The 14,622-nt window shown below is 45.8% G+C and overlaps 1 pseudogene; it reads left to right on the top strand.

Annotated features, from left to right (window-relative positions):
• The first annotated feature begins 12,644 nt into the window (after positions 1 to 12,644).
• On the top strand, positions 12,645 to 14,230 carry LOC144752018 (centromere protein P pseudogene; annotated as a pseudogene).
• The last annotated feature ends 392 nt before the right edge of the window (positions 14,231 to 14,622 follow it).

Below are 14,622 nucleotides of genomic sequence, written 5' to 3'. Positions count from 1 at the left end.
GCCTCGATTACGAATATGACTGTGCCACCTCTAGGTGTCAGTCCATTTTCTATAAGTTTTAGAGTTATAGATCTCCTTTTGATGACCGGAATGAGTATTATTTCTGCGTCTGCTGCTTGCATGGTAGCATCAGCATCTGCGAGTTCAGTAGCTAATCTAACTGCCTCTCTTTCGTCATCACTCTCTGCCATTTTACAGACAGGATGGTATTATGTCTATTTGCAGATCAGGTTTCTTTATGGAAACAGAGATTAGATGCACAATATTTTGATACTGTTTTTATCCTTCAACGTTGACTATACCAAGAACCATACATAGGAGTTCCCTCCTGCGAGGTTTTGGAGGATATAACCTTTCACCCACTCCAGACGTCTTTGGAGTATTTGGGAAAAGGGGTCTGAGTGAGAAAGCACGACTGAGTTACTCTAAATGTCTTACGTTAGTTTTATCGCCCTTTCCAAACGCGTTGGGCGCCATGTAGTGTAGCTCCTATTTTCCCAATAGGCTCTGCGCATTGGAATAGTACCTACAGCAGTAAAGGCCTAGGCCAGACGTTAACTAGGTCTACTACTGTCGATACTAGACTTAATTTTTGGGTTTGCCAGCTAAGCTCAGAGTTCGCTAGAAACTTTCTCGAATGTTCAAGGAAGGAATTAACTCCCCTGATTAGACAAGAAGGGATTTAGTTTCTGACAACCATAGAACATGACAACTTTGCTCTCCCCTAATCAAGAGTCAATCTCAAGAGTCGTGTGAGCACAAGGCAATTATTTTACTCAGTCAGTACGTGCATTCTTAGTCTCATCAGAATGTAGAGAAAAGGAAGGGACGGGCGTGTTCAATAAAAGATGTTATTTATTGATCAGTCTCTTTTCTCGTACAAGAGAAATGGATCGATATTATTGCAATACTTATAGTTAAGTAAAGTGCATACATTAAAAGCAATAGTATAAAATAATACTGTAAAAACATTGATATGGTTTCTGAGCCATATGATGTTTAAAATGATTAAAATATATTTACATACACATATACATTTGACTAAACGTACTCAACTGGTGTTTCTAAATAATCCTACCCCGTGTACCTGACCTAAGTCTAATGCGTGGGCGGGAATAGAAAGTTACAGTTTAAGTTAAGTTTGTTTTTGCCAAGTGAATAACTAAAGAATTCTCTGTGAGGGGTTATTCAGTTCTGTACCTGGAAGTTAGGATGAATGAGGAATGGTATCTCTTTCTCTGCTCTCGATATTCCAGGCTGCCTGCGAGGGCTGCCCAGAAACGCCGGTGCTGGGTCTCTCGGCTTGAGATAGCAGCGCGTCTCTCAGCGCGTCAGGAAGGCGGGGCTGCTGCCAGCGGGGTCTGCCTCTGCTCTCGGCTTCGGCAAGTATGGCTGCTCCGTCTTGTCACCACGCGTGTGTTTGCATAGGGCAAGGTCGGCAATATTTATACCTTAAAGGTGCCGAGATTGACGTAAGGATGGACATAGGTACGTCAATAAAGATGTCATACGACTTGCTCGTTAGCACATTCTTTACTAAAGTTCTCTGTGAAATCAAAACAATGGCCGCACGGATTGTCCAGGTTGTCATAGGTTTGATTTGTTATGAGAACGTCGTATGCCTTATCAGGGGCTGGAGGAATGTCGCTTGTCTAATTAGATCTCAAGCGTTATGACCTAATCAGATAACACGTTCCTGTGCCGTAGTGTGACTGCGTCAGATAACGGTATCTGCATCATGGGGGTTTTCTTGCCTCATGGGCTGACTGTTAGTTAACTTGATAGTTAGTTTAACCAGAATAGGGTCAGGAATAGGGGGACTGATTCAGAACCTATAGAAATACACGACAGTACCGAGGAAGAGGACTTCTGTCTTCTCGGCGTTCAGCTTCAGGCAGCTGTTGGTCATCCGGACTGCGACATCTTGCATTCCTATCTGGAAGTTGAGTTTGGCTGTGGTGGGGTCTTTGGTGAGGGAGAGGATGAGCTGGGTGTGTCCGGCGTATGATACGATGTTGAGGCTGTGTTGTCGGACGATGGCTGCAAGGGGGGCCATGTAGATGTTGAAGAGGGTGGGGCTCAGGGATGAACCCTGTGGGACTCCGCAGATGATTTTGTGGGGTCAGAGAGGAAGGGTGCGAGTCTGATCCCTTGCCTTCTTCCGGTGAGGAATGATCGATCCAGTCCAGGGCTTTACCTTGCGTGGGTCGTCTAGTCTGACGACTAGTGTGCGGTGGGAGACGGTGTCGAAGGCCGCTGGTAGGTCGAGTAGGATGAGGGGTGTGGAGTGGCCTTGATCCAGAAGGGTGCGGATGTCGTCTGTGGCAACTAGTAGGGCGGTCTCTGTGCGGTTTTTGCTTTGGAATCCAGATTGGGAGGGGTCGAGGACAAATAGTCTTAGCTACATGTTATGGCTGGCAGTCTATTTGAAAGGGCTAGGGTAGGAAACTACACTTTACACAGCTCTCATTATCTGAAGACCAATGAGAAGAGCAAGAGGGATGCTTTAGGACAATTAAAGCATCACTCAGTTTACAGAAACCGTACAATTTAAATCAGCTGAAAGATTAAACCATTTATGCAGGCTTATACTGCAGTAATGGGCATAAACTCTATCAATTTAGAAGACATAAGTCTTGGAATGACGGCCAAGCTCTGGCACCAAAAAACAACACTAGTAAATGTCCCAAAGTCAGCCTGGATATACATGTTTGCTGTTGGGCACAAACTTTTCATTTTATGTAAATAAACCCATTTCCCCACAGATTTTCAATTTAATGAAAGAATGCTATTTTGTCTTTGAATGATCACCTTTCATTTTTAGTAACTACATGTAGGAACCTCGAATATTAATTTGTCATGTTTATCAGATGCTCACGTGCACTACTTCCTCATGTGGACAGATTCTGAATTACTTGCTCTTGTATCGCCATCCCCTGCCATGGATGTTATCATACACAACAGATGACAACATCTCTAGAATGTGCATCATTGTGCCGGGGCCGGCTTTATGTCACAAGTGCGCATCATCATTTCCAAAGGCAGAATTTCCATCCTCATACCTGGGCCAGGATTGTGCCAGGAGTAAGCACCACCCTAGCAAGAATGCAGCATCTTTTCTAAATTTCGATTGCTGAAAGTACTCAAAATGTCTAGCTGAAACTGGGGGGCACTCAGATAAATCAGATCCATATTTGCTGACTCATTGGTAATTCCCCAGCTCTCAGGGGAACCTCAGAGGTTCTTTACATCTATCTCCCAGCATTACCTGTATCCCTTTTGTCGATAATTCTGGGGATGGAATTAATGGGGACAAATCCGAAGCTAAAAATGTTCACCACCATTGTCTCCATCATGTCAGTAGGATAGTATGGTTCAAATGATTGCTCCTACGGAGGTACCCCGCCAAGCGGGATACACATGAGACAGACTCAACGCTCACCTGTACACAGGCATGCACAGGCCCATGCACACATAAGTTCATGCAGACACACCCCTCATCTGAGACCCCAGACCGTGAGACTTTTTTGTACATACTTGTCACTTACACTCATAAAATGGTCCTGCGCTGGCTCTGACTCTGTCTCCTGGACCAAGGGAACTAGTACAGCAGCTCTGGTCTGCTGACTTGTGATCTTACAGGCAGCTAAGATGAGTGGACAAAAGCTTCTCCTCTGACTCACAATTCCCCAGGAAGACCCAAGCATCAGTGGAGGCCAGCTCTTCAGTGGTGGGGAGGAGCCTAGACACACCAATGGAGAAACTACTCCTGCCTGCAAAGGGATGCTGAAAGGATTTGTGACATCCTAAGCCACGTGCCATTCAAACACTATACACATCTGGCACAGGGCTACATTGGAGGCTTCTATTGCACCCCTTTCCTGTTGAAACCCTAAATAGCCACCTCTTGTTGCCTCAATGTAGCACCAGCCCTGCATGCAACATGAAACACTCAAAAAGCATCATATGGGGCTAGATATTAGTTCCCTTAGAAACACAGGCTGAAGATTTTGGGCAGGTCTAGAATAATATGCAGATGCCAGATGAACTGAAGAGAAGATGGAATGGAATATTATCCAAAGGAACAGCCAATCAAACATTTCGTGGACATTGGGACAAGCATTTCCATCCATCATTATTTTGTTGTGCTCAGATATTGTGTTGCTACTTTGAATTCCTTCTAAATTATCCAACAAATGCATAAGAAAACAGTGTGCGTGCTTCTGCGTGTCTGGACGCGAGAAGAACATTAGCCACAAGTAGCCAGGTTACGCACCCTTTGACATGTATGAATCTGCTAGTTTCCCTATATGACAGTCTCCTTGTAGGAATCAAAATCACCTTCCTATGGGACACAGGACCTCATTCACAGTTTGGAGGGAATTTGGGTTTGATGCAAGTTGAGGTCAATGAGCTACTCAACGCTTCTTACCCAGGAAGTGTAGCCCGAGTTACTTCCGGGTGATGCTTTTCAAATCAACTTTTGAAATATCCTCACTTGCCCTCTCCTATGTCGACGTACCTGCAAGTGCTGGTTGACAATGTCTCCAGTGCTGTTGCTGGGTCTGAATCCCATCTCCTGGTACTCCCCGAGTTCTTATTCTTGCATAACTCCTGGCTCCATCACTTGTACCAGCCGAGACTTCACGTTGGTAGTGAGGCAAGTTTTTTTCGTCCGCCATCTGTATCAACCCGCCCAAGAGCTCTTCTGCTACAGAAAGTAATCACATATCCATTACGGATGGAGGGGCAGGATGGAGAGAATAAAAACTCCAGTGAAATTTCCAAGTTTTTCCTTTGGAGTTTCCAGACAGTTCCTTTGTTTCAACCAAACACACTCATTCAATCTAGGTAGTTTTGATATAGAGCCACCTCACGGGCCAACATTTGCAATAGTATGACAGCAAAGGGACATAGGTAGTGACTTCATAGCACTGTGCTTGTTTTCATCTTTCACAGAAGAGGGCTTCCATTGTGGTACCTACTGCAGCGCACATTTGGTGCTCTGCTTGTATGTAAGTTGATGGGCCCTCCTGACGGTTGGCTGTTTTATTATTCTAAATGATGCAGCCATCTTGAAAAAGTGACTTGACTGATAGGCTGCAACCTTTCTAAAAGTGTAACCTTCTTGAAAAGGGTCAAATATGTACTGGAACGTTGTCATTTACGTAAAAGATTAGCACTTATTTTGACACTTCTAAAATTGTTTGACAGAAAAAATGTATTTACAATGTTTACAAAAGTTTATTGGTAGCAGACTTGTTTGTTTTCCTTTGGCACATAAATGCAGTCACAGACTGAGACTACTTCTGTTGTGTGCAAGCACTCAGTCATCCCATTCTTCCCTTTAGCATTTTGCCTGAAGCTCTAGCCCTTTCCAACCCTATTACTGAAGTGACTCAGAAGAACCAGTGGTCCATCTGTCTGGTGGTTCAGGGTGTCACTCAAAGTAATCTGCATTCTGATACGTGAGCTCAAGAGAGGGAAATGCATCTGCCTGGGAGCCTCTCCATCCCGCTATACTTGCGCTGCAAGAATAGGGCATCCTTGTGGCATTGGCCAAGTCATGGTTCTGGGCTCTATCCAGGGTCAGCGCTTGGCAAGGACTGAGAATATTAGTTTATAAGAATACACGTTTTTCTTTAATAGAGGTATCCAATATGAATGTACTAGAGGTATCCAATGTGAATGTACTGTTCTACTTTGCAGGAAGGGCTCATTAAAACAGCAAACATTTATGGATAGAATGATTGCAGAAGGCTCAGCCACGGGTAGTCAATAAAACTCATCTTTATTTTGCCTCGGCGCCACTCCAGACATGGAGCAACCATAAGCAAATCAATCTTAGCCTGCTCCAGTAGCAGTACTTAGTTTGATCCGGCCAAATGGTGGCGCTGTCTATCGAATTTAGAATCGAGCGATACAGAAGTCTTTTATTAATTAATTCAGTATACATTAAAAAGGACTAATATATGCCACCCACGCCATTCATGTAGCTTTGGGAGCCTGGAACAGTCTGAATTGTCACACTTGTAGGTTTTTGATGGTTAGTGGTTAGTAGTTAGTAGCTGTAATTGGCGGCATTGGTGGAGGCAATGGGTTGTGCAAGCTGCAGTAGCTTCCTGACAAGGGCTTTGGCACCTATTTTGGTCTCGGCTAGCTTACAGCGTATTCCATGCGCTGCTCGCTTTGCGAGTCATGCAGTATATGGTATAGCTGGAAGCTTCGTGGAAGCTCCGACAACTTTCCGCCCATCTTTTTTCATTAGCTTGTGTTTCAAAATGCTGGCTTCCTATTGGTTGTAGGCTTCTAAGTCCCTCCTTATGACGACCATGTCGTCATTTGTGTCCTTCCATGGCCATCAGCCCCTTTACTCAGGGACATCTTAAGGATTTGGGGGGCTCTAGGCCAAACATATTTTGGGGGCCCCTGTTCGGAACAGCTTTGAGTATACAAAACAATTTGAGCTTTTCCGTGTCCTCTTTGTCCAGGGCACAAACATTGCAGAGGCACACTGGTCCAACTTCTAAATGTGTTTCCATCTAATATCTAGGGATAATAATGTGTGTTTTCAATACCGTAATACAGCAGCAGCGCACAAATATTATTGGAAATCAGTTCTGCGATCCACAGCCATTTCTGTAGGTAGGGTCCTGTTTTGATCTAAAAGATTTTGTTTTATTGATGTTGCATGGTGTTGAAAAACAAACACAAAATTTCTCTGCGTCTGTAATAGACTCCCACACATTGTGCATATTGAACATAAATTAGAGGAAAATTGTATTAACAATCTATGTTTAAAAATCATTCAAAGGCTTTGGAGCAGGACTGTGTGGAGAACAGAGGCAGATCTATTTGGGACCCCCCTGAAAGGCTGGGGCCCTGGGTCAGAGCCCACTTTGCTCATGCCTTAAAACGTCTCTGCCTTTACTGGATAGACTACTTTCCTCTCGTGCCCCCGCCCCCTAGGGTGACCAACTGACATGGAGGCAAATTCTGGACAGGACTGTAAAAAATTCAGGACAAAGGGTTAAAATTCAGGACACAAATTCAGGACAAAGGGTCAAAATTCAGGACAAAAATTCAGGACAAAAGTTCAGTTTTACAGACAAATTGATGGAGAGGCCCTACCCCCCCATCTTATCAATGCATTTATTTTCTATTTCCTACATTTTCCTACATATTCACTATGGTCTTTATGTGATTGCCTGTAGGTATGCTACATTGAGGTGGCACATTATGTTCACCCGCTCCCACCATGCCCTGCCCCCGCCCCACCGCATTTAGCTATGCTGGCCACTGCTGACTATTTTGTTAAACTCTCACCATCGGGTAACTACACATAACATAATGCACATCTTAACTGATAAAAGATATAAAAGTTAAACTAATCAATAGAAAATATTATATTGTATGTCATGAAACCTATATTGGTTAATGCATTCACTACAGACGTATAAGTGTGTAATCAGAGGTTTACAGAATGTAATCCTGTTCGGTGCAGTACGTAAAAGTGATGTGTATTTTTTAGTGCTAGGAGATCCCTGAAAGCACTGTCAATGTTTAAGTTATTATTTTAAATGAGCAGTACACACAGTATAATATATGCTGCCACCTCATCGGCCCCCGACATTGTCATAGCCATCCTGGACGGCTACAAGATCACCCGCAGAGACCGCACCAACAGACAGGGAGAAGGAATCGCCATAGTCCACAAGAATACCCTCAGAATCTCGACCAGCACCATAGACACCCTCAGCACCGCCGAACACCTGCACTTCCAGATCCACATCGATCCCATACACCACCCTCAGAGGGACCCTCGTCTACAAATCCCCGGAACCCGGCCACAGTCCAGCGACTCCATCACCCACATCGTCAGCTCGCACGCCATGGCCTCCACAGACTACATACTCCTCGGAGACTTGAATTTCCACCTCAAAAAAGCCTATGACAGCAACTCAACCACCCTGCTCGGCAACCTCGCCAACCTCGAACTCAAACTGCTTGTCACGTCTCCCACCCACTCCGCCGGACACACGCTCGGCCCAATCTTTTCCGCCAGCAACCATGTCACCTTCAGCCACACCACTAAACTCCACTGGACCACCACCACTGCATCCACTTCTCCTTCAAGAAACACATCGCGCACAACCACCCGCAACAAATCCCCCACCGCAGCTGAAATGTAAATGTAAATGTACAGGAATTTATATAGCGCAAATCACCAAGCGGTTTCTAAGCGCTTGCTTAGGGAACCCGTCCTGGTATTCCCCTGTGAGATAACCCCGGCAGGGTATCCGCAAGGTGAAAGCCAGGCATCCCGCCGCGAGGGGCCGTTGTGGAGATTAAGCAAGCTATTGCCCAGAGTCGCAGAGTGTGAACCCGTGAATCGAGTAGGCACCGGAGCGAGAATTGTCGAGTCCATGGACATTTTAGGACTCAAGACCCCGCCGAGCCGGGAATTCAACCCTGGTCCCAGGCTGACGTCTGCTTCCAGGTCTGCCTCCTCTAACCAGTGAGCCACACTTCTCAACAAGGTCACCAAAGTCCAGCTAATCACCACGCTCACCAGAGACCCACCAACCGACCACACCAACACAGACGCAGCCACCCGCAACCTCAGACAAAGGCTTGATGACTGCGCCAACACTCTCGCCCCGATCAAGAAACTCTTAAACAGACGCACCAACAGAAGGGCCAGCTGGTTCACCACCGACCTCCAGGCATCCAAGCAGACCTGTCGAAGACTTGAGAAGAAGTGGCACCACGAACAGACACCGGACAACCACGCTGCCCTCAAGAACGCCAGTCGCAAGCACCACCAACGCATTCGAACCACCAAAAGGACCTCCTTCAAGGAACGCATCAACAACAGCGCACACAACAGCAAAGAGCTCTTCAACATTGTGAAGGAACTCGCCAACCCCAGCTTCATCTCCAACGACATCCCGCCGTCACAAGACCTCTGCGACTCTCTAGCCACCGTCTTTCACCGCAAGATCGCAGACATCCACAACAGCTTCAACACCCAGACCCCGCCGACAGCCACCGACACCCCAAACTCACCGCCCCCCAGCCACACAGGGCTCCTGATTTCCTGGAACCACATCAACAATGACGACCCCATCAAAATCATGAACACCATCCACTCAGGGTCGCCATCCGACCCCTGCCCCCACCACATCTTCAACAAAGCAAGCTCCATCATCGCACCCCACCTCCGGAAGATCCTCAACAGCTCCTTCAAATCCGCCACCTTCCCAGAGAGCTGGAAACACACCGAGATCAACGCCTGGCTCAAGAAATCCAAGACTGACCCTAAGGACCTCAAGAACTTCTGGCCCATTTCCCTAATCCTGTTCCCGGCGAAAGTCATTGAGAAGATCATGAACAGGAAACTGACCCACTTCCTTGAGAAGAACAACACCCTGGACCCGTCCCAATCCGGATTCTGCAGCAACCACAGCACCGAAACCACCCTAATCGCCTCCACCGACGACATCAGGACCCTGATGAACAAAGGCGAAACTGTGGCCCTCATCCTCCTGGACCTTTCTGCCGCCTTCGATACCGTCTGCCACCACACCCTGCGCACACGCCTCCACGATGCAGGGATACGCGACAAAGCCCTGGACTGGATCACCTCCTTCCTCACCGGCAGAACCCAGAGAGTCTGCCTCCCCCCCATTCCATTCCAAAGCCACCAAGATCATCTACGGCGTACCCCAAGGATCATCCCTCAGCCCTAACCTCTTTAACGTCTACATGGCACAGCTCGACAACATCGTCCAATCACACAACCTCAACATCGTCTCATACGCCGACGACACACAGCTGATGGTCTCCCTCACCAAGGACCCCCCCACCGCCAAAACCAACCTCCATGAAGGAATGAAGGCCGTTGCCGAATGGATGAAGAACAGTAGCCTGAAACTGAACTCAGACAAGACAGAGGTCCTCATCCTCGGCTCCACCCCATCCACCTGGGACGACTCCTGGTGGCTGACCACACTGGGAGCAGCACCGACACCCACCGACCACGCACGCAACCTGGGGTTCATCCTAGACTCATCACTCTCAATGACCCAGCAAGTCAACACCATCTCCTCCTCCTGCTTCGCAAGATCTAGAGATGGATCCCCACCGGAACCAGAAGGACCGTCACCCAGGTCCTCGTCAGCAGCAGGCTGGACTACGGCAACGCCCTCTACGCAGGAACCACAGCCAAACACCAGAAAAGACTTCAGCGCATACAGAACGCCTCCGCAAGTCTCATCTTCGACATCCCCCGCCACAGCGAAATCACTGCCCACATGAGAGACCTGCACTGGCTCCCCGTCAACAAGAGGATCACCTTCAAGCTCCTCACCCACGCTCACAAAGCACTCCACAACGCCGGACCAGCATACCTCAACGAACGACTCTCCTTCTACGCCCCGAACCGCAAGCTTCGGTCCACCGACCACACCCTTGCCACCGTCCCATGCATCCACTGAACTACCACTGGCGGCAGATCATTCTCCCACCTCACCGCAAAGACATGAAACACCCTCCCCATCCACCTGCGACAAACCCAGGGCCTGCTGACCTTCAGAAGACTTCCCAAGACCTGGCTGTTCGAGCAGTAGCAGCTCTCCCCCCCCCCCCCCTTAGCGCATTGAGACCCTCACGGGTGAGTAGTGCCCTCTACAAATGCACTGATTGATTGTTTGACTAAATGCACATATAAATTTAGGTTAAAGATAAAAAGTGCTTCAGAATTATAGATTTCAGTAATATACAGATTTACAGATGTCGATTCACCAAATACCAGGGGTAGCGGAAATGACATCACATTCCCTTTGACCCCAGTGACATCACCGGAAGTAACATAATATTGCCTTTAATGTCTTCCAGGCAGTGATGCCATGTGACTTTTGATCCTGGTGATGTCACAGGAAATACATCACTAAAGGTATACATTCTATAATTAGTGCAACATTAATAAAATGGATATACAATTCATACCTTTATCATACCATCCAATGTCTCTTCCATTACTATTGTTTTGATATTTCCCATCATCTCTCCCTCCTATTCTCTCAGTTTTCCTTTAGGCAAGGTATTTGGTGGGTACCAGCGAGCAAGATTGCACCAAAGATCTGCAGGCTATCATTGCAGGCTCATACAGTGCCATTTACAAATGTTGTCATTCATAATCATTTTTCCCATATCAGTGTGTCACTAACCCGTTTTTCCAGAAACAGGACTAGCCAATTTCTACTTCATGGTGGCCGTGTGCGTAAGACGGCCGGGGGATGCCCAAACCGCGCACGCGTCAAATTCCTCAGCACCGCGGGGAAATTCTGGCCGCAGCAAAGCAGTTATTTCTCTAAAGCCCTTGAGTGCGTGTTTAGATTGCAAAAAACATATATATTCTTGCATAACACAAACAATTAGAAAGATAAACTAAAAGCTCTCACAATTAACTTTTTATAAATGTTGGCATTCCAAACCTTAGAGACGTATGTAAGAAGGGCTATAGTCATAGACAATTGACATGTGCAGAGATCACACACAGAGAGGAAAGGCTATGTATGCAACATACTGCGCCATCTGTACTGATACAGTGATCCCTTGATGCATAACACTTTGTAAGTCTTAAATGGGCGAATTGTGAAGGATGTCACAATAGATCTCAAAACCCCAGCCGACATCATCAAATATTCTCGAAAGCCTATGTTGATGGCTATTGTTAGAAATGCAGAACTGGTCAAATAAAACAGTTTGTTCTCTACACTGGGTGGTCCCTATAAGACAACAGGATGGTGGAGTCCTGAGATGATGAGTACATAGTGAATGAGGCCTGCATCAGAAATCAATGAGGCGAAAACAGACATTCGAATAATGCAGCCACACTTTACTTCACCAACACCTGTAATAGACTTCATTTGTTTCTCGGTGCACTCAAAAAGACATTCGAACCATATCAGTAAATAATTAGAAGAGCTGTCTTGCAGGTATTCCTCTCAGGTGTTGCAACCCTATAAACCTCGCTATTAGTAGCTAATAAAAAAAAGCTCAGTTAAGCAAACACTGTGTGAGGGGGGTAAGCAAAGGTGACGATTAATGTTTCTGTATCATGCCCTTATGCCACATTTTTATTTCAGAGATACAAATAATTACACCTAACACAAATAGCTGATGGAACGTGAGAATGATTAAAAAAAATAATGTGCTTCTGTTTTTATGTGTCACTGGGCATTTCACACAAAATGTCGAGAACCTTGCAGTGATAATACATAACTTTTCAAAACTTTTCAAAACACCCTCTCTTATTGTCTATCGGAGAGTGAATGGGCTGGCACTTCTGAGGACTGGCAAAAGACAAGCAGTGCGGTCTTGGGGAAAATCTGTTTTAACTGTGAATATTACACCAATGTTAGACCTTTGTGAATACAGGGTTCACTTAAATTCAAAGCCATCTTAAAGTTATGGGCTCGCCCACAGCCTGTTCAGGAAGTGTGAAGTGACTTGACAACATCAGTTTAAAACAATACCGGTTCCAAAGCAGCCTTAACAGTTGCTAATTGTCCTTCTTCTGTGTTTTTTTTCGCGTAGTCCCTTGTCTTTATCTATGACTGTTGTGTTTCCCTCACTTTTTGAAAGCAGCGCCATTGTAGGTGAAAGCCCACGAGTTAAGTACAGGCTCTGAAATATTTGCGCTTTAGAACTGACCCTTGGAATGTTGCGCCAGTATGAGGATGAAATCCGGTCCTTGGAGGATGAAATCCAGCTGCTAACAGAAAAGTTCCGCAGCCAAGGGAAATTCACGCATCACGAGGGTGAACACCTTCCGATGACTCCGCCTAAAACGAATCAAAATGCAGCCGATCTGGAGGGAGAGCTTGAAGTGTTGGAGTTGGAGCTGGCCTACCTCAAAGAGCTGACCGGCACTGAATTCACGGAGTACTCTAGGAAATCAGCGGAAAGAAACGACAACCAAACCTTGCACAAGTACACGCTAGCAGGGAATTGCGGCTGCCTGTCTTTTACCCTCGAGTTTCAGCTCCTTTGCAATCTCCAAAATGATACTGCGGCTGTTGTTACAGATTTAAACATCGTAATTCTTGACTCGGAAGGTGAGTCCGAGCTAAGGACATTTGTATCCAGAATAGAAGAGAAGAAACACCTATTGCTTTTCTTTCGTGCTTTCTCGGCATTCTCTGAATGCTGTATGCGTCGTAAAAACACTTTTCGTCGTTTCAAGGAACGGTATCCTGCCCTTATCAGGCTGCCAGAAGGTTCTTCAGCAGATCACATGGTTGTGACCAATCCACAGTTACCCGGGAGTGAATTAATAATTGTCTGGCAAATCCTTGTCAGTGAAGAGGGGACAGTGACTCCAGCATTGCACCTTTTGACTAAAATCCCCGAGCAAGCTCTTGCACTTGACCAGAAGAAAGTTGTAGAACGCGCCCCTGCAGCTTTCAGAACATTGTTGAAAGTGTACAGGATTGACACAGCCATTGAAAAACTCATACAAGCATTCGCTATGTTGGAATAAACGTTTTGGAATCTTCATTTCAAATATTTCCCCCCCCCCCCACACACACATGAACAGTTGATATCTACAAATGTGGCACCACCTACTAGCCGCGCATAGTTACAAAAAATAACATTTATGGCAAAACCAATAAATGCAGTTATTATTTATTTTTTCAAATTGTTTTTTATTAATTTTCAATAGGAATAATATAAAATAGAATGATACAAAATATATAATACGACATATAATAATAGTCATAAAAATACAATAATACAAAGTAATGCAGTTATTAATGTAAGATTATAAATGGAGTTTTAAAACCGGCAGCAGATTTTCAATATCTTGTGATTATGCTAAAATAAGAACCCATTAATTCTGTTTGAATTTTCTGTTGTGATACAACCATCGGTGTAGTAAATTTTTACTATCTATCTTGCCTCGCAGCTCTTTAGTCATCGAGACACCCATTCATTGCTTGGAGTCTACTATTGACCAGTGACTGGGTGGATTGAGAACATTGTGCTTGGTGTTTGCTGGTGGTTCATATCAGATAGTGGGTGCTGAGACCCAGGGGCGCAGCTAGACCCGAACTTCGGGTGGGAGAGGGGGCTAAAACTCCCAGCCAGGGTTTGCCCTAGCACTGCAACTCTTTATTTTGGAGCCCCTCCTCCATTTCCTTCTCCACAAATCAAACATTTAATTTTTTTATAGGGCTACTCATAGTTTACTCACACTCAGTTATTTCATCTCAATGATACATGTTCTGTGTAGCAAGCACATTAAGCCTCTGGTCTGTGTGGGTGGCAGGAGTGCCCGTGTGAGTGCACGGTGAGCCATGCAATAGTGTGACACAAAGGTGAGAGGAGTGAGGTGACTTAGTGCCACATGCATCAAAGGGGTTTGCCCATTCTGTGTCTATGGGAAAATGTGGTGATGCATATGGCCCCATATGAATTTGGGTGTGGATGTAAGTGCAGAGTGGGACGAATAAATGTATGGTTAGTGATGGGCTTGTTCGAGTGAGATTGCAGAGTGAGCAGTGAGGGGGACAGGTGAGTGAAGTGTCACATGAGTGCAGGGTGAGTAGTGTG

Source organism: Lissotriton helveticus, chromosome 4_2 (assembly GCF_964261635.1).
Source record: "Lissotriton helveticus chromosome 4_2, aLisHel1.1, whole genome shotgun sequence".
Classification (NCBI taxonomy): Eukaryota; Metazoa; Chordata; class Amphibia; order Caudata; family Salamandridae; genus Lissotriton; species Lissotriton helveticus.
Note: the sequence above shows the minus strand (reverse complement) of the source record. Positions and strands in the feature narration are given on the sequence as shown.